The following is an 18,411-nucleotide window of genomic DNA, read 5'->3' on the forward strand; positions in this document are numbered from 1 at the left end:
CTCACAGGGATCCTGAGGGAAGGATAGTAGGCGGCACCGCGAGTCTCTTTTTCTCTCATGCAATTCGCTTGCGCGTTAAAAGGGGGGCTCCTGAGCATCGCGACTCAGGAGCTCTTACTGGCTCTCCAGCCCTCACCCCCTGGCCTTGACCACGGCATCGCGACCTAGCATACCAGTGGCGGCTGAGCTCGCTCGAGGGCCGGGACCTGAGGATGTAGAGCACTAAGGAGAGCATGAGGAGAGGGGAACTCGTATGGGCCGACCTGGCTACGCCGCACGAGTTGGCGCACAGCCCTAGTGCGACATCAGGAATCGCCGCGAAGTCAGCAAGATAAGTTTCGCCCTAAGATCGGCTAAATATCTGGGCCTGATGGTCACTCACGCCATGCCGCAGCACCGTTGCGGCCAAGTCATTTTCCTTTCTTGCCTTACCATGGCTGCTTGAGCGCTAAGGGGGACCTCCTGAGCATCGCGCCTCAAGGGCTCTTACTGGACCTCGGGCCGCACACCTCCTGGCCTTGACCATGGCACGCGACCTGGCATACCAGCGACGGCTATAGCCTGCCTGGGGACCAGGACCTGTCAGCGTAGAGCAACAAGCCATCGCGAGGAGAGAAAGGAGGGACCAAGCCTTAACGGGACATGCACTCACCAAGTTTTCATAACAAGGAAGATAAGCACCAAAGACATTACAGACCCTTACATGCCCCCACGGGGTGATTCATGATCCTTCGCAGGAAATAAAAGCTGATACTAAGGGGAATCCTATCTACATCCTTCCGTGGCAGACGCCATCATCAACAGTGGGCCACGGGAGGCCGGCGCCAACCCCATCCAGATCAGCGACGGCGACGTCCGGACGCCGCAGCCCTGCTCCGAGCGCCGCGACAGCTCGGGGGCACGTAGCTGTCGTCGCTCGTCTCCGGAGTCTCGTAAGGCTCAGGAGAGCTGCCGGACTCCCAAGGGCTGCTACAGCTGGAGTAGCCGCGATCGGAGCGCACGGCGGTCTGGCGCTCCTCCCCAGGGCAGCACTCCAGGCGGCGACCCTCGGCGTCGAAGACCTTGAAGAAGAGCGTGGAGGCGCCGTCGTACTCGAAGTGGATCGCGAGGGCTCCCCTCGCACGGCAGACCCGCGCAATCTCGCCCCAGCCGCGAGTCATGAAGACCTTGCCGGTGGGGACCACTTCGATCTCCGCCCCGGTCGCCGGAGCGCTGCAGTCGGCGTGCTGCAGCCAGAGCTCGAGAGGCCCCCTCGATGGCATCACGTCGGAGAAGAACCGTGGGAAGCGGATCCAGGAGCTTGGAGGCATCGGCGCCCACAGCACCAACTCGCGCGAGGAGTCCGCGGCGTGGACCCCAGAGGCAACGGCACACGTCGCCGTGGCGCGGCGACCCCGGACATGGCGTGGGCGGCGCTGCTCGTCACTCCGACCTCCCGAGCCCTCGGCTCGGGCGTACAAGGGTAACGGGTACCCCGGAGGAGGCCGCTCGCACCAAGGCCTCGTCACCACCTGCATCGCCGCTTCATCACGGTGATGGATCGACCTCTTCTTCGGTGGAAGTGGCCCCGGATCGTCACGGGGAGCTTTTCCTTTCTCTTCGGCGGAAAACCTTCTGATGGGCGCCATTGTTGTCAGCAGCGGAGCAAGGAAGAAGCAAGCAAGCAAGGAAGAGATGGGCAACGGGGGCTCCGCCCCCTCCCCATTTATAGCAAGAGAAGGCCAACCGGCATCTCCCACGATCGCAGGTAATGATGGTTTTCCTTGCATGTCGCAGGGACGTGTCAAGTCATGCAGTTGTCGAGGCAGCATGGGGAAGCGGAGACGCCCACGTCCAATCAACCGCCACGCGTCGACCAAGGCCACAGGCTTTTGGGGCCCGCAGTGCTCCGAACTTGACCCTTGGCTTCGCCGTGAAGCCAAGCCCGAGCGCGCCTTGGGCCCGGGGGCTACTGTCGGCGTTCTGGGAACGGGGGTCCCCAGACTTGCCTGCCTGCGGCCTACAGCGTGGCCAAGCAGCAGGTCGTACGGCCCATCTTCGTCAACAAGGCACCCAAGACCCTCGCGAGGCGGACGACGCAAGACCTCCTCTGGAGTGGCCTAGCCAAGCAGGCTCACGAGGAGCGGAGATATCAAGGCGAGGCAAACCTCACGAGGCTCTCGTGACGTGAGCCATGACGAACGGTACCAGGCGGGTGCCAGGCGGGCGCCGGTGCGCGCAGCGTCCTTATTTCCTCTTTGGTGCTAAGGAGGCCAGCGCAGGCGAAGAGTACCGAGGCATCAGGCAAAGGTTGCCATATTGGTGCAACAAGACCAAGACCAGGAGGATGGCAAGGCGGAGGTCATCGTGGAGCCCAAGACGGCGTCACCCCAGAGCTTTTCGCAGGCGAATACCACTTTTGTCAGGATAGCTTGTACTAGTTGTCCCCCTTCAAATTTGCCCGCCGTTGTTGGCTCCCTTCCCGCTCGATATTTGGGAAGAGACCAGGGCCTCTATAAATAGGACTAGCCACCACAGTAGGAGGGGGACGGATCCCGAACTGGTTCAGATCATCCTCAACCACACAAGCACAAGAACACCTCAACCTCAGGAGGTTGTTCTTCCCTTGTACTGTTCATCATCAGCCCAAGAGGCAATCCACCACCACCACACTGGAGTAGGGTATTACACCACAACGGTGGCCCGAACCAGTATAAACCCCATGTCTTTCTGTGTTGCAAGTTCGTCGAGTTCGTCCGCAAGATCTTAGCGAGCTAGAGCATAGCTCAGTAGGAGGGAGAGACTTCGCGCGCACCCCAGTGTTCGAACCTTAAGGGTTTGCCGGAACCCCACATCCGACAATTTTCCTTTTTGGCCTAGCCCTCTAATATTCCAGAAAATACCAATCATGGGATTTTAAAGGGGTGTGTCAGACTAAAAAGTCCACCTCTCACTACATTCTCAGAGCCACCTACAACACCAGTAGTGCCCCCTGGTGTTTTGGAGCAGGGAATGTCATTTTTTGGAGTACAAACTCCAACATCCTCATTACTTTCAGTGTCCAAATTAGAGATATCTCAGGGTTTTGGTAAGCAAATACTAGGCATTTCTCAGTTTCATCTCTAATGATGTCATTAATAATCTGGGTTCTCTCTTTTTCATTATCACCAATCATAATGTTAACTGCAGAAGCATAAGCCTCTAAATTAGGTAAAGACTCAGTGGTAAAAGACTTACTTTTAAAAGTAGAAGGGATTTCCAAGTTCTTCTTCACTTTGTATGCAACAACTTTTTCCATGATGTTCTGCCTGCTATGTACCCTGGTACTTGGTCTTGGAGCAATCACTGGCCCCCACTTTTTCTTGGTTGCAGGTTTTTCATTGTATAGATCCATTTTATCCACTAACCCCATCATCTTTAGACCACTGACTACAGGGGCTTGAAATGTGTCCATTTCCTCCTCTGATTCAGCAGCTTCACTTGCAGTATCAGATTCAGAGTTATCCAGCTCTTCCAATAGATCAAAGCAATAAGCTTTTTGGATGGACATGGGGGAAGTGGTATTAGCAGACCCATTCGATGAGGTAGTTAGTGCATTAACATCAGAGACCTTGTTGCTGGGGGTACTGAGGATTTTGACAGCTTCAGAGAAGGGCATGGAAGAGCATACACCTTGAGTTTATGATTTTTCTCCATTCTTCTTGTCAACTCTCACAGGAGGGACGCATGCCTCTAACAGAGCAGCAGGATGGAAGGCCACACCATCATCTTTTGCTTGTTTCCCAGCTGGGGTTTTCTTTGAGTTGGTAGCCCTGTTGGCCAGGTCTAGATCATCTATGGGTTCCTCTCCATCATCCAGGATGTCCTTGTCAATCTCCTCATCATCAATTGCTTTGTTATCATCGTCCACAGATATGTCAGTAGGGCCATTATCATCATTAGGATCATCAGCACCTATTTGCTCGAAACCTTCCACTGTAAAGGATAAGATGTACAGTTTTTTCCTCATCTCCATGATCCATTCGAAGGGAATCTTGGTTGGGTCCCTGCAAGCAATCTTGACTCTTACTTTCTCATAGAAGCTCTTCATTAGGCCATTCCAATCCACATCCACAAGGATTCCAAAGCAAGAAGCAATTTGTGACAGAACCTTCCATGTACACCACTTAGAGGAAAGCCCCTCAACAGTAACCCAGGCTTCAATAAGCTCGCTGAATGGGTCAATAGCACCGGTCCATCTCTCAACAGACACAGATACTCCATCAATAGGCAAGTCAAAGGCAGGAAACTCAATCAACTCTTCCACATCCTTCCAGGGAGGAAATCTGACCAGGAACTTCTTTTTTGTCAGCGGCCTGGTCTGCCATGTCCATTGTTTATTTTTGCAGAATATCCCAGACAGATTCTTAACCAAATCAGACTTGTTAATTTCTCCTTTCATGACCCAAACTTCTCCACAATTTTTAAAGTTGAGCCAATTTGCTTCTCGACCCACAGGAGCATCAATTTGGTAGAAACCCAATCCCAAACCAGAGCTACCGAAGAACGTGGCAACTGGATGAGGCTGCGCCCAAGCCGCGCAATTGTTGACATTGTGCCCCTCTAATCCACAAATGAAACAGTTCTTCTTCTGAATACAGTTCCCAATGTAGTGACCAGGCCCTCCACGGGTAAAACATACCATATCTTTGTATCGCTCGTCAAAAATCTGCACAGGCGGAGCAGGCGGGACCAGCGATGGAGGCGCTGCCACTACTGATTGAGCAGGGGGGCAGTACCTTTGGTGGGAACGGTAGCAGGACGCGCCCCTCCCGCAGCTTGACGACGGCCCAGGTTCTTCTGCGGGGCCGGAGCGCGCTGCTTCGACGCCCCGGTCGGTGCACTGTTGTCCGCCATGGCGACCACTTGAGCAAAGGACTTGGATCCGCCCCCAATTCCCTCCCTGATGATCTTGAGCTGCGTCGGAGGAGGATCAAAGGGGCGGAGAGACTTGACTGGGTGTAGATCAGACGGAGAGAAGCATCCAGACCGAGCCAGATCCTTCCGGAGCCATCCCAGGGTGGCGGTGATCTTGCTTGGTGGATGAGGACGATGTTGGCGACGGCGGGGAGAGGGAATGGACCAGAGTTGCCCAAAAACCCTAGAAATAGCCTCGTCCACATCATCGTGAGCAGGAGGCGTATTCGCCAAAGGCGCTTTCACCCGCTTGCACCTGATTGGCGGAAGCGACGTGGCTATGGGCCCCCCGCCAGTCAGCATGAGCGACCCACTCGCAACACAGGGAAACCCCCCCCCCCCCCCAACTCCGGCAACTTGGACCTCGCCGCCGACGAGGAATCTTGAAACCCCGAGCACAAGCTTTGCCTCATTTCTACTGTCTTCAACCCCATCGGCGGCTGTGAGATCGTAGCACAAATCTGCTTTCCTGGGATACAAATCCCCTCACGCATCCTCGAACGAGCGCCTGGTGGAACCTCGCCACGGTCTCCGAACCAAGGCGGTTCACGCATGTCGTAGCGGAGAAGTGGTTTTGTTTCTCCAGATGGGCTCAATCCCGAATGGACAGCGGTGACCAGGACGAGATGTTCTGCAGCGGCGCACCTGATGGTATCACCCCCAGCAGGCTCTCCCACCGCAGCGCCCGCCGTGGATCTTCTGATTTTGCCTCTGTCCTCGCCCACGCCACGAACGCAACCAACTGTGAGTGAGGGTAGGGAGGCATCCTCAGTCTCTCCGCCACCGTGGCCTCGTCGAAGATCCGCTTCGCCAGGATCCTCAATTCTCCCTCTGCTCGCAGGCGGCAAGTCTCTGCGTACCTGACCGCCGCAGCTCGTGTTTCTGGATCCCTCGCCGCCACCGCCTAATCCGCCGCCTTCCACTCCTGAACCCGCCAGATCCATGCCGCCGCAGCGTCGCGGATCCTGGTCGCTCACTCCACCCATCTCCGATCCCCCGTCGCCATGGCTATCGCCTGCGGAAGCGGTGAGATCAATCTCACCAACTCCGCGAAGGCTTCCTGAACTTGGGGAGGAAATCGAACGGGGGAAGGGGGAGGGGGAGGGGCCTCGGCTGCCCGACTCAGTCTTCGCCGCCGTGGAGGCATGCCGCGAGGTCGGCGCGGCTAGATCTGCGGTGGGGGCGGCGGGAGGTGTGGAGTCGCCGTGGTTGCGTGGGAGTAACCACAACATACAAAACGCAAGTGGTGGTAACTACCACTGCTTGTAGGAAACATTTGTCATATATATATATATATATATATATAGATATATTCTTGCGCCCCCTTGTATGTAGTATCTGTCGAAACCGAGAGTATGTATGTGTAGTATGTAGTATATAACAATGATTAGGTAGTATATATACTATTTTTTAGGTAGTATGTACCATTTTTTGAGTATGCTCTTTTTTACGTACAAATATGTACGTATTTCACAAATATAACAAAAACTATGGGCTCATATGCAATTTTTTCAAGTAACTTGATTTGAAATAGCTTAGATATAGCATATGAACATATTTAAAATAATAAAATAGTATATATAGTACCATATGGTAGTATATGAGACATGTGGGGTAACTACCACTAGTAAGCATGCACGTGCAACGCACGTCTCTCAAATATAAAAGAAGTCTTACTAATTTTATTTATGTTTAATGGGGTAAATATGTTCGTGCATTGCAACAGGAGAAATAAAATTCTTGCGCCCCCTTGCGACTAATATGTGTTCTACTTATACTCTTTCAAAGCTCGCACTCTCATGAGTCGTATTCACCTGGTCACCTCGTCATCAGGTACGCGGACACATGCTTGGGGTTGTCGCAGTCGAACATGTACTTTATGAACTCTGCCTCCTTGCCGGCTCTTGTTGTGTGGCCGTCATGGGCGTGCTCGAAGCAAAACTCGATTTTATGATGAAGTTGAATTCACTAAAGAAAATTTGAAAATAATAATAATTAAAAGGGTAACAAAATATGTTGTTTAGCATAAACGGGAATGGTTGGGAGGATTTCCAAGGAGTCATGAACCGGAGTCAGAGAAACTCTCATAGGTCCCCTAAAACATTTCCCATCAATCAAAGCATAGGGACTCACCTATAAAGATCCTCACTTACAATTTTTTTAACTCCAGCAGACCTCTAAACCTCAACCCCCCTACATTTCAATGTCCTATATTTTATTAATTTTATGGAAATATCATAAATTCATCATTGTAGTACCTTGCATTTTCATTTGAATGAACATTGGTACAATACAGAACTAACACATGAAACAGACAACCAAATAAAACTTAGTAATTCGAAGGCATTTCTCCTCATTCAAGGAAAATTTCACTCATCGTGTACCGCGTTGCGGAACACATCCAATAGTTATTAATTATTACACTTAATAGTGAAAATACATCTCCGTTAAGTCAAAAAGGAACACAAATCAGAACAATCGAATTACCGTGGACCTACACGGCCGGTAAGGGCACTCTCAAATCATCTCAAGCACATATGTTTCTCCAAATTCACATAGATATACATATCTAGAATATTTTAAAGTATAAACAAAAGTAAACAAAAAAAGCAAAACAGAAAACAGAAAACAGAGAACAGAAAGAAAAAATTAGAAAAAGGAGGCTGGAGCTTCCCGCGGGGCTGTGCGGCGGCCCATGTAGAGCTCCCCCGACGCGATGGGGCTGCCCTCTGTCTTGCTGTAAGCGAGACATAGGGGCACCCAGGATTCAGAGCCTTTAGCTAAAAAAAAAGGGTTCAGAGCCCACCGCACATTTCGGCACCGCACTCGACTCCACGGGCAGCGACACGGCCTACGCCGACGAGCACCCGCCGTCGCCCCCTTCCTCGCCCGTTTCCGCCTGAATCCTCCGTCACTCTCAGCCTCCGCGCACCCATCTCCGCCTGGTCGATATCGCTCGTACCATCTTCGGCTCCAACCCCAAGCCGATCCGACGCCGGCTGCCTGTTCGACAGAATGCCTGAGAGCGTGGCGCCCGGCGGGGAGGACCGCATCGGCGCCCTCCCGGACGATCTCCTCCGCCGCGTGCTGTCGTTCCTTACCTCGCGCGAGTCCGTCTGCACATGCGTGCTCGCTCGCTGCTGGCGCCACCTCTGGAAGTCCGTGCCCGTGGTGCGCGTCATGGTGCCGGTGCCCATCGATAGAGAAGGGGAGGAAGAGCTCTGGTTTGTTAATTCGCTGCTTCTCCTCCGCGACCGGGCGCCGCTGCATGAGGTCGATATCAGAACCTACCTCGACGACCCATCGGCACCCCTCAACGTTGAGCTGTGGCTCCGATATGCGGCATCCTGCCATGTTCGGGTGCTTCGAGTTTGGGTGCTTCGAGTTTACAGTCGGCGTCTGCAGCTACCCAACGTGACTCTCATCTGCCAGCACCTGACAGTATTAGATTTCGCTGGTATGAAATTTGAGGAACACACTCTGAATTTTTCAAGCTGCCCAATGCTAGAGGTATTAAAGATGTATGATTGTAAAATCAGCGCCGAGAAGATCTTGTGCAAATCGTTAAGGCATCTAACTATGGAGATATGCCGTTTTGACCTGTATGGCCGCACTCGTATCTCTTGCCCAAGTCTCACTGCCTTAACTAGTTGACAATTTGGGTTGGACTCCTTCCCTTGAGAGCATGCCGTTATTGGTAACGGCACTTGTCAGGTTTGATGAAGAATGGTGTGAACGTCAAGCGTGTTATGATCATTGTCTTAATGGTGGTTACTATGGGGACTGTGATGATGAGCTATGTCCTTCTTGCCTCTGTCATGGCGATGACTGTGTGCTTCTAAAAGGTCTATGTGACGCTACAAATTTGAAGTTGACAAGTGCTCCTCAAGCGGTATGCTTTCACGTTCACTGTCTCCTAGGGTTGATTGCCATCTGGTCCTGTACATTTGTATCCATCATAGAAACATCTTAGGGAGGCTGCTTATGGGCATTGCATGTATGTTGCCAATTCGCATTTGAACCATTATGTTTCTTTGTAGACATCACCTAATAGTTGGTTCGTGCAATGACAGTACATTATGCATATCAGCATCTGTGTGTTCTTCGTTGCTAGTCTATACTTCTGATGTTTATACTATCCAAAAGCATAAGATTAATATTTATTTTTATAGTACACATTAATCTTTGCCACATTAGATGGTACAGCTTAGTTTATTTCTGATTAAACCAGAAACTTGCAAATCTGGAACCCTGCTGGTAGCTTCTATTCCATTCAGCGTTACTAAATCAAATACTTACAAAGTTAGACCTCAAGTAGAATTTAATCCTCTCCACTTTATCCAGATTATTTGCACCAGGGATTTTAAATGGTGCCATACGTTTAGCAAGTTAAAAACATTGTTTCTCAATGAGTGGTGCCTGGCTGCTGACTTCGGTGGACTGGTTTACTTTCTTCAGCACTCACCAATTCTAGAGAGGCTTACCCTTCAACTTAGACTTCGTGAGGTACTATACGTTTTCTAATTACACCAGTTTTTGTGTTTGAAGTCACAATTGCAATTGGTTGATTTCACTTAGCTATTATGTTTTCTACAGAAACAATCTATGGATGGAAAAAATGCAAGCTACAATCCAAGAAAACAATTCTTGGTATCAAAGAATCTTAAAGTAGTCGAAATCAAGTGTCACAAGGAAGATGAAAGGATTCACCAAATTGTAAAGATCCTTGTCAGCCTTGGAGTACCTCCTGAGAATATTGACAACCAACAGAACGATGTGTGGTCTGATTGTAAGTAACTATTACCACTCCACACTGATTATTATGTTTCTTCCTCATAAAATTCCTGTAGTCAGCATGTTTGTGTAAATACCGACGGAAGAAGGTATCAATTAGTTTAGACAAAGTAAAGGATATTTTAAATTTGGAAAAGTGGACATTCCAACATTTTGTGAAGCTAGCAAGGAAACAATTCCATATCATATTTCAATAAGAATCTAAAGCTAGGTCCAAGCAGCACTGCATGCTATATCATCTTGCACCATTGTGCATCCTTTTGACTGCTAGTGCCACCATACATTACCTGGACCCACAACAGCAACACTGCACAACAGCGAATGTTAATAGGCCTGCAAAAGAGCGAGTTAAGCCTTTTTATCAGTTTCAATTTAAGGAAGTGTCCTTACATGTTCAACAATAAGTAGATTAAGTTGAATAGTGTCAAGCGCCGCGTCCCCCGCGTAGCCCTCCCTGGTGGCGGCGGGGGAACCCTAGATCGAGCGCCGCCGCCCCCTCCCCACCTTGCTCCCCACCTCGCCGCCACCGGAGGAGCGGCCAGCGAAGCCCGCGCCGGCTCCCAGGAGGGCGGCGGCGGGGCGATTCGGCTGGATCCACCCCCCCCCCCCCCCCGGCATGATGTGGTGCCGGCTCCTCGACGGCGGCTCCCCGGCGGCGGCGGCGCTCCTCACCCGCGGTGGTGTTGCCCCGGCTGGGTCCCCTGGAGCCCCGCCCTACCACCACCACCTCGCGCTGGAGCCCCCCTTCCTCCCATGGCCCCAGATCGGATCTGGCGTCCCATGGGCTCTCCCTCCCGTCCAGCTGCTACGGCCCCCTCCCGCCGCTCCGGCGCGACCTTGCCCGCGGTGACCTTCCCCCGTCTGCCTCCTGTCTCCCGTGGGCGCAGCTCTTGCTGCTGCTGATTGGGGCGGGTGAGGCCTTTGGGTGAGGTGGCCGGGCAGGCCGGGGCTCGGTCTTGCCTCGGTGCAAGCCACCCTCCGTCCCTGACGGCGCCTCCTCCGAGCTACGGCAACAACTTGCGTATGTGTGGTCACGGCGTCCTTTGGCAGGCGGCTGAAGTTTCACGGTGGTTCTTGGTCGGCACTGCTCCAGTCCCGGCGTCCACGGACCTGCGTTCTCCAGTGTCCTTAGTCTGCCGGTGTCTCCACTGGCGCGGTCTCGGCCCCGGCCAACAAGTTGCTGCGTCCCTTCCAGCATCTTCGGTTCGCCGGTCCTGGTGGCTACGCCTCCAGCAACACGGAGCTGCGCCCCCTTCCGGCTCCGGTTTGCCGGCGGCGCCGGCCGCCACCCTACCACCCGTGTCGGCTCTCTGCCCCGCTGCCTCTCCAACCCCATCCACCATGCCATCGGTTGCAAAGCTCGTATTTTTGTCGGCGGCAGGTGCAGCCCCACCCTCCTTCTGAGGTAGCGGTCGACAGGCATGTTGACTCCGGCATCTTCGGATCCTGATCTGGTAGATATGGGATTGCTCGGACTCAGGCCAGGCGAAAGCCATGCTCGGCTTGCCGATGCTGGCAGCGGCGACACCCGCGGATGTCGTTTCCCTTCCTGGAGGCGCTGCCATGGCCTTTATCCGAGCCCCTCTTCGAGCATCAGGGGAAACCCTAGGTCCGGCTTGTTGGATCGGATGGCGACGGCGTCGCGACGTCGTTCCCCTTCTTGAAGGCGCTATCTTGCTCGCTCGCGGAGTCTCCGGTGTTGGAATTGGAGATGTTTGACATCGTGCTCATTTAGTCTGCTTCTCTAGTCTTAGGTTTGGTGGGTTTAGCTGTGTGTTTCTTCCAGTTTGGGCTGAGCACCCCTTCTCTCTGCTCCGGGCACCATGCGCATGCCTCCTTGTGTATGTCATGTGTTCTATCTTCGGTTGTACTCATTCTCCTTCTATCTATCAATGAAAAGATACGCAATCTTTGCGTATTCGTGAAAAAAAAAAAGAAATTTCCTATACTGCAAGAGAAGGATTTCCTGCATCTTATTTTGAAGTGAGATTTCCTGCATTTTAATGCCCCTCACGAATCAATTGTATCTTGTCGTTTCTCTTAGTCCGGCCTTCCATGCGCTGATTGTCTCTTATTGTTTATTCAGGCCCCAGTTTCGAGCAGGAGTAGTTTCAGCTGGCGTACTGTTTCTTGGTTTTACAGACTTCATGCCCCTGATTCTTGCCCCGTGATATCGCTATGTTCTGTGTACCAGGATCGTGTGCCTGTCCCTACCCCGTTTGTATGAAAAAAAAAATGTAGATCCGTTTCAAAAATAAAATAAAATCTGTAGTCCTAGTCTGGTTGCGCTGCTGCTCATTTCCTGAAGCCAGCACAAGGCCATGGCATCTAATGTCACTATGTGACTGATTGTAATGTTTCGCATGGAAGAAAGTAAAGCAGGTCAGGTCGGCAGCTAGCTTTTGATCTTCAGAAACACTAACGCCCACACGTGTGGCACTTCTCCAACTCGCCCACACGCCTGGATCGTCGTTGATTGATTTTTGCACGAATCTTGACACCAGGAGGCGGATTTGGTGTGCCACGTAGGACAAGGCCGGTGTGTGGTGTGTAGTTACTTCGCCCGCATGCCGGTTTTTCCTCGGACGGCAGCGGTTGTGAGTCGGGGCGTGCGGTGGAACTGCCGTCGCACCCGCACGCCACACACGACTACGGTTGCCGTCTCCCTCGACTCGCCACTCGCTCCCCTGCGGTTTCATTTCTCCCCCTCCCCTTCATTACTCCCCAACTCACCATCCACACCAGTTGCATTCCATTGGAGGAGAAGACGAGAGGAGGCGGCGGCCGCGAAAGATTCGACGGCATTCGCGGCCGTTGCTGGGGTTCGCCGGGCCGGAGCTTTGTCGCCGGAGCAGCCACAGTGAGAAGGTAAGGCTCCCTCCGTGGTCACGTTACTCCCTGCGAATTTTGCTCCCCTCCCTCCGTGGTCACGTTCCCCTCGAGTTTTCTCGAGATTTAGGCGGCCTCACGGCGCTCCGGTGTCCCTGTCGACGGTCGAGTCGCGTGCTTGCCATTTAGGGTGGCATTGTGCAGTTTCGTCGCCGCCGCGGTGGCAGTCATGCCGGTGAGGCTCGCCCGGTCCGCAGCCACATCTGTATTTGCCTGTGATTGTGCGAGCGATTTTCTAGCTGTTAGTTCTGATTTGCCCCGAACGCTATGGCCATCAGTGTTGGGCGTTTTTTGTTGTTGAATTCAGGGTATGATAGTTGCGATTGAACCCTAGATCTAGTTAGGTGCATTTCAAAGTGTAGGATAATGACAGTCATGGCAATTTCAACAACTATCATCACTGATGGCAACTAATTTTCTGAATCAACTATGTCAGTTGCCATATCAGTTGTAGGATAATGTCAGTTTGTGAGATCCAAGTCAGGGAGTAATTTTTGTGTGTGATTTCTATATACTAGGTAGTTGCATACTTAAGTGTGTGATAATGGCAGTCACGGCAATTTTCATTGCATTTGTTTACCCACGACTATGCTTTTAAGTGGTAACTAATTTTGCGAATCAACTATGCCTGTTGCCATGTCATATGCAGGATAATGGCAAATTGACTGTACAATAGACTCAACTACGTTTGCCATGCTGATTTGTGATAGCTAAACATATTTGAATGTATTACATGGCAACTCATTTTTCTATGAGGCCAGGGTGTGAGTTGCCACATTATATGTTGTACAGTGGAAGTTGTCTGCCATATTTTGAAGTGCCTTAGCTGCCACATCTTTTGTTTGTTAACATGGCAACTTGAACATAGTAGATGTGATCTGTACTTTGTTATGAAGCCAATGTGTTAGTTGCCACATTTCATGTTGGACAATCTTAGGGTGGGTGTTCCTCTGCTCTGCCTCATTTGCCACTTTCATTGGAGCCAACATGGCAAGTAGATTCTGCTAGATGGCAACTGCTTCCTTCAGAAGCACAAACATGTCCAGTTGCCATGTTTCTGCAATTGCTTTTTCTATTTGATTATTTTTTTGCCTTTTTGTGCATGTTCAACACATGGCAATTACTGCCCTCTTCAGATGCTTAAACTTTGGGGAAACCATGGCATTTTTCATTTCTGTTCATCGACGATATCCAGTGAATCGTTACTTCATGCATTTCTTTCCGTATCCGTCGGCTTGTTTTTATTTCACCCTAACGTGTGTTTTGCTCTTACCGTAGCACAATGGCTCGCGGTGACCATCAAGATGATGATGATGACTTCATGGAGTTACCGTAACAGAATCGCGCGACCGGTCGGACAAAAGATGGCGATGAGGTCACTTTCCCCACCCCCTATGTTTCAGTTTGACATTGAGTTTTCAATCTTCTGTTAGAACTAAATTTTCACTACATTGACCATGGCAACAAATGATTCTTTTTGTGTTATGCAGAAGAAGAAACGTTACCGCAATAGGGCTTCGCAAAAACGCCTGACTATATTGACTGAGGGATTTACTGATGAGCAGAAGGGAGCTGCCGGTGAGATGGGGATGCAAGCTCTGATGGATGTTCGGTGCAAGAACCTAGTAAATCCTGTATGTGACTGGCTCGGTGAGATATATGAGACTGGTTCGGTGAGATATATGAGCCTGCCTCTAGGGAATTCGTGATTCCGGGACGTGGAAGATTGCCTTTGGATGAGGAATCTGTGTTCTGCACTTTGGGTGTGCCCGTTGGAGAAATCAAAGTCCCGTATAAGATGAATAATAAGATTGAGGAAGCCTTGTTCGCCCGTTTGTTTTCTGGAATGGCATCCATGCCAAATACGACTGTGCTGGCAACTTCGCTGGAGGCCATGAAAACCCATGGCGAGGTATTTAAGATGAAGCTGCTCATGTACTTGATCTCAGTTGTTTTTGCGCCTACCACATCTCTTTGCCCAAGCAACAAGTGCTTCCCTATCCTGGTGAATGCTCTCTCTACTTTTTTTACTATAATCTTTTGATTTTGATGTCATTTGGAAGCTAGTCACTGCCAGTTTTTTTTATGTTTTTATTTGAATGCTGATGTGGCAACTTTTTGTCCTGAATTTGTGTTATGCAGGTGAAGCTGAAAGATGTTAAGAACATGAATTGGTGTAAATTCATTGCAGACTTCCTGCATGATGCATTCTTAAACAAGATGTACCAGAAGGGCTGTCGCTTGCACCTAATGGTATTTTCCCCCTACTTTTTTGCAAATGCTCTTATCACGTTCATTCTTTTCCTAAATCAACATTGCAGCTGTTCATAAGTGTGAACCAACTTGTTTTGCAATTTTGGTATCTCTATTTGTCCATAATCTGCCAATCGAAAGTTTTTGATTGATCTTTTAACTGGATTTTGTTTTTTTGTTTTTCCTTTTTTTGATGGCAACCGATTAAGAACGTGCATGGCAACCCTTTGTTTTCATTTTTATGTGCCTCTTTTACATGTGAAAGTGATTTTTGTTTGATCCATGACATCTGTAGTTGCTGCCTACAAGGTAATAGTATTTTTCTACAACACAAAAAGTGTTCTTTTCATACATTTATTTTCTTTATACAATCTGGATGGCAACTACCATGTTGAAGTGGTGGCAACTACCAGCATAACATGATGGCAACTGCCAGCATAACATGATGGCAACTAACATAGATAGATGGTAAATCTTTCTCCCCTTTTCTTCAACTTGTGACTCAAGGAAACTACATAATCTTCTTTTTAACATAGCATGATGGCAACTAACATAGCTTGCTTTTTATTGTGTCCACCAGCTCATGTACGTCGATCTTCTTGATCTGTCCACTGTCGACTTTACTGAAATAGGAGGCCCGCCGCCTTCACATAAGTTTGCTATCTCTGCGTGGACGTACAATGGTGTCAAGGTTGTGCTTGCCGCAGACAGGATATCTGATACAAAATATGGGAAACTGCAGGTTAGTTCTGCCTTCTTTCTTGCACGACATTCTTCAATTTTCATGTTGCATAACATATGAAAAAATCCCCATACGGTAACCATTTATGGCTAACAAGCGATAAACACCTTGGCAACCATGGTTGTCTGCACATGGCACCCATGATTGACCCCATACGGCAAGTCCGCCATTCAGTGTCGATACTCTTTCTTTTTTCCTTTTTTTACAATCCATGAATTGTAGACACTGCTCCTTATTTTTGTTGACATCTTAGTTGTTTTGTTGTTGTTTTTTCAGCTGATGGCCAAGCATGCTATAGACTACAGTGTGTTTGGTGGGCCATAAAACTTTGGCAAGTGGATGGATGTGCATTCAGCTCTATCTTGTTCTGCTGAGGTAATCAAGGATGTTTATTTTGTTTTTTGAAATTATATTTTTCTTGCATTTTGATATCTCTCTATGGTTTGTTTTGGCTTATTCTTCTTATGCACGTGACTCTAATATGTTTGGTTATTGTTACTTTTTGTTTTGTGCTTAGGCGAGGGCACCTGTTGAGCACCTAGTTGGGCAGTTTGCTTCCGGCATGACCAGCTTGCTCGGGAAGTTGGTTAAGGGTTGGACGACACTTAATGGTTCTGACAGTGACGTGGTTGTGATACGTCTCCAATGTATCTATAATTTTTGATTGTTCCATGCTATAATATATTCTGTTTTGGATGATTAATGAGCTTTATTATACACTTTTATATTATTTTTGGGACTAACCTATTAACGGGAGGCCCAGCCCAAATTGACATTTTTTTTGCCTATTTCAGTGTTTCGCAGAAAAAGAATATCAAACGGAGTCCAAACGAAATGAAACCTTCGGGAACGTGATTTTCGGAACAAACGTGATTCAGAGGACTTGGAGTGGACGTCAAGCAACAGACGAGGAAGCCACGAGGTAGGGGGCGCGCCAACCCCCACCAGGCGCGCCCTCCACCCTCGTGGGCCCCTCGTTGCTCCACTGACGTACTTCTTCCTCCTATATATACGCATATACCCTGGAAACATCATATACAGAGCCAACACTCTATTTCCACCGCCGCAACCTTTTGTACCTGTGAGATCCCATCTTGGAGCCTTTTCCGGCGCTCCGCCGGAGGGGGCATTGATCACGGAGGGCTTCTACATCAACACCGTAGCCTCTCCGATGATGTGTGAGTAGTTTACCTCAGACCTTCGGGTCCATAGTTATTAGCTAGATGGCTTCTTCTCTCTCTTTGGATCTCAATACAAAGTTCTCCTCGATCTTCTTGGAGATCTATTCGATGTAATCTTCTTTTGCGGTGTGTTTGTCGAGATCCGATGAATTGTGGGTTTATGATCAAGTTTATCTATAAACAATATTTGAATCTCCTCTGAATTCTTTTATGTATGATTGGTTATCTTTGCAAGTCTCTTTGAATTATCAGTTTGGTTTGGCCTACTAGATTGATCTTTCTTGCAATGGGAGAAGTGCTTAGCTTTGGGTTCAATCTTGCGGTGTCCTTTCCCAGTGACAGCAGGGGTAGCAAGGCACGTATTGTATTGTTGCCATCGAGGATAAAAAGATGGGGTTTATATCATATTGCATGAGTTTATCCCTCTACATCATGTCATCTTGCTTAAAGCATTACTCTGTTCTTATGAACTTAATACTGTAGATGCGTGCTGGATAGCGGTCGATGTGTGGAGTAATAGTAGTAGATGCAAAATCGTTTCGGTCTACTTATCACGGACGTGATGCCTATATACATGATCATACCTAGATATTCTCATAACTATGCTCAATTTTATCAATTGCTCAACAGTAATTCGTTTACCCACCGTAATACTTATGCTATCTTGAGAGAAGCCACTAGTGAAACCTATGGCCCCCGGATCTATTTTCCATCATATTGATCTCCCGACAACAAGCTATTTCTTGCGCAGTTTATCTTACTTTGCATCTTTATTTCTCTTTATCATAGAAATACCAAAAAAATTATCTTATCATATCTATCAGATCTCACTCTCGTAAGTGACCGTGAAGGGATTGACAACCCCTTTATCGCGTTGGTTGCGAGGTTCTTATTTGTTTGTGTAGGTGCGTGGGACTCGAGCGTGGTCTCCTACTGGATTGATACCTTGGTTCTCAAAAACTGAGGGAAATACTTACGCTACTTTACTGCATCACCCTTTCCTCTTCAAGGGAAAACCAACGCAGTGCTCAAGAGGTAGCAGGTTGCGAGTTAGTTCACATCATTCGTTGGAGAACGGACACATCGACCAACTGGTTGCCGTGGCCGGTACGACTACAACAACTCTCAGGAGCTCCCTGACACGCAAGATGAGCTAGATGGAGATGCTGGTCTCGACAAGGACGATGACGATGGCATGGAGAATGTGCAACATGAAACCGACGATGATGAACATGTTGAAGTTCGTGTAGGTGGTAAGAATGATAAGGCTGCACGAAAAGTTCCTCCAGCAGAGGAAGGCATTGATCAAACTGTTGTGAGAGACACGGGGATGTCGCTCTCAAAGAGGGGCAGGGCCCCAGAGGATGCTGGGCAAGGCTCTGATGGCAAGAGGTGTAGGACCGATCCCGTAGGTGCTAGGAGGAGGTTCGATGTGTATTTAGTGTTCTGTTTGTTCTTCATTTTAAACAGACCGGCCCTTTTATTCTTTTCTTGCTAAGCGCGACATGATTTTTGTGTCTCACACTTGGTATCTTTTTTGCCATTTTTTCTACGTGCAGTGAGGCGACAACTGGTGGACGAGCAGTTAAGAAGAAACAAGCACCCATGCCAACCCGT

At 49.4% G+C, this 18,411-nt stretch overlaps 1 pseudogene; it reads left to right on the top strand.

The window, feature by feature from the left end:
• Positions 1-7,723: 7,723 nt before the first annotated feature.
• LOC109750803 (uncharacterized) lies at positions 7,724-16,991 on the top strand (annotated as a pseudogene).
• Positions 16,992-18,411: the final 1,420 nt, after the last annotated feature.

The sequence above is a fragment of the Aegilops tauschii genome, chromosome 1 (genome assembly GCF_002575655.3).
Source record: "Aegilops tauschii subsp. strangulata cultivar AL8/78 chromosome 1, Aet v6.0, whole genome shotgun sequence".
NCBI classification, from domain to species: domain Eukaryota; kingdom Viridiplantae; phylum Streptophyta; class Magnoliopsida; order Poales; family Poaceae; genus Aegilops; species Aegilops tauschii.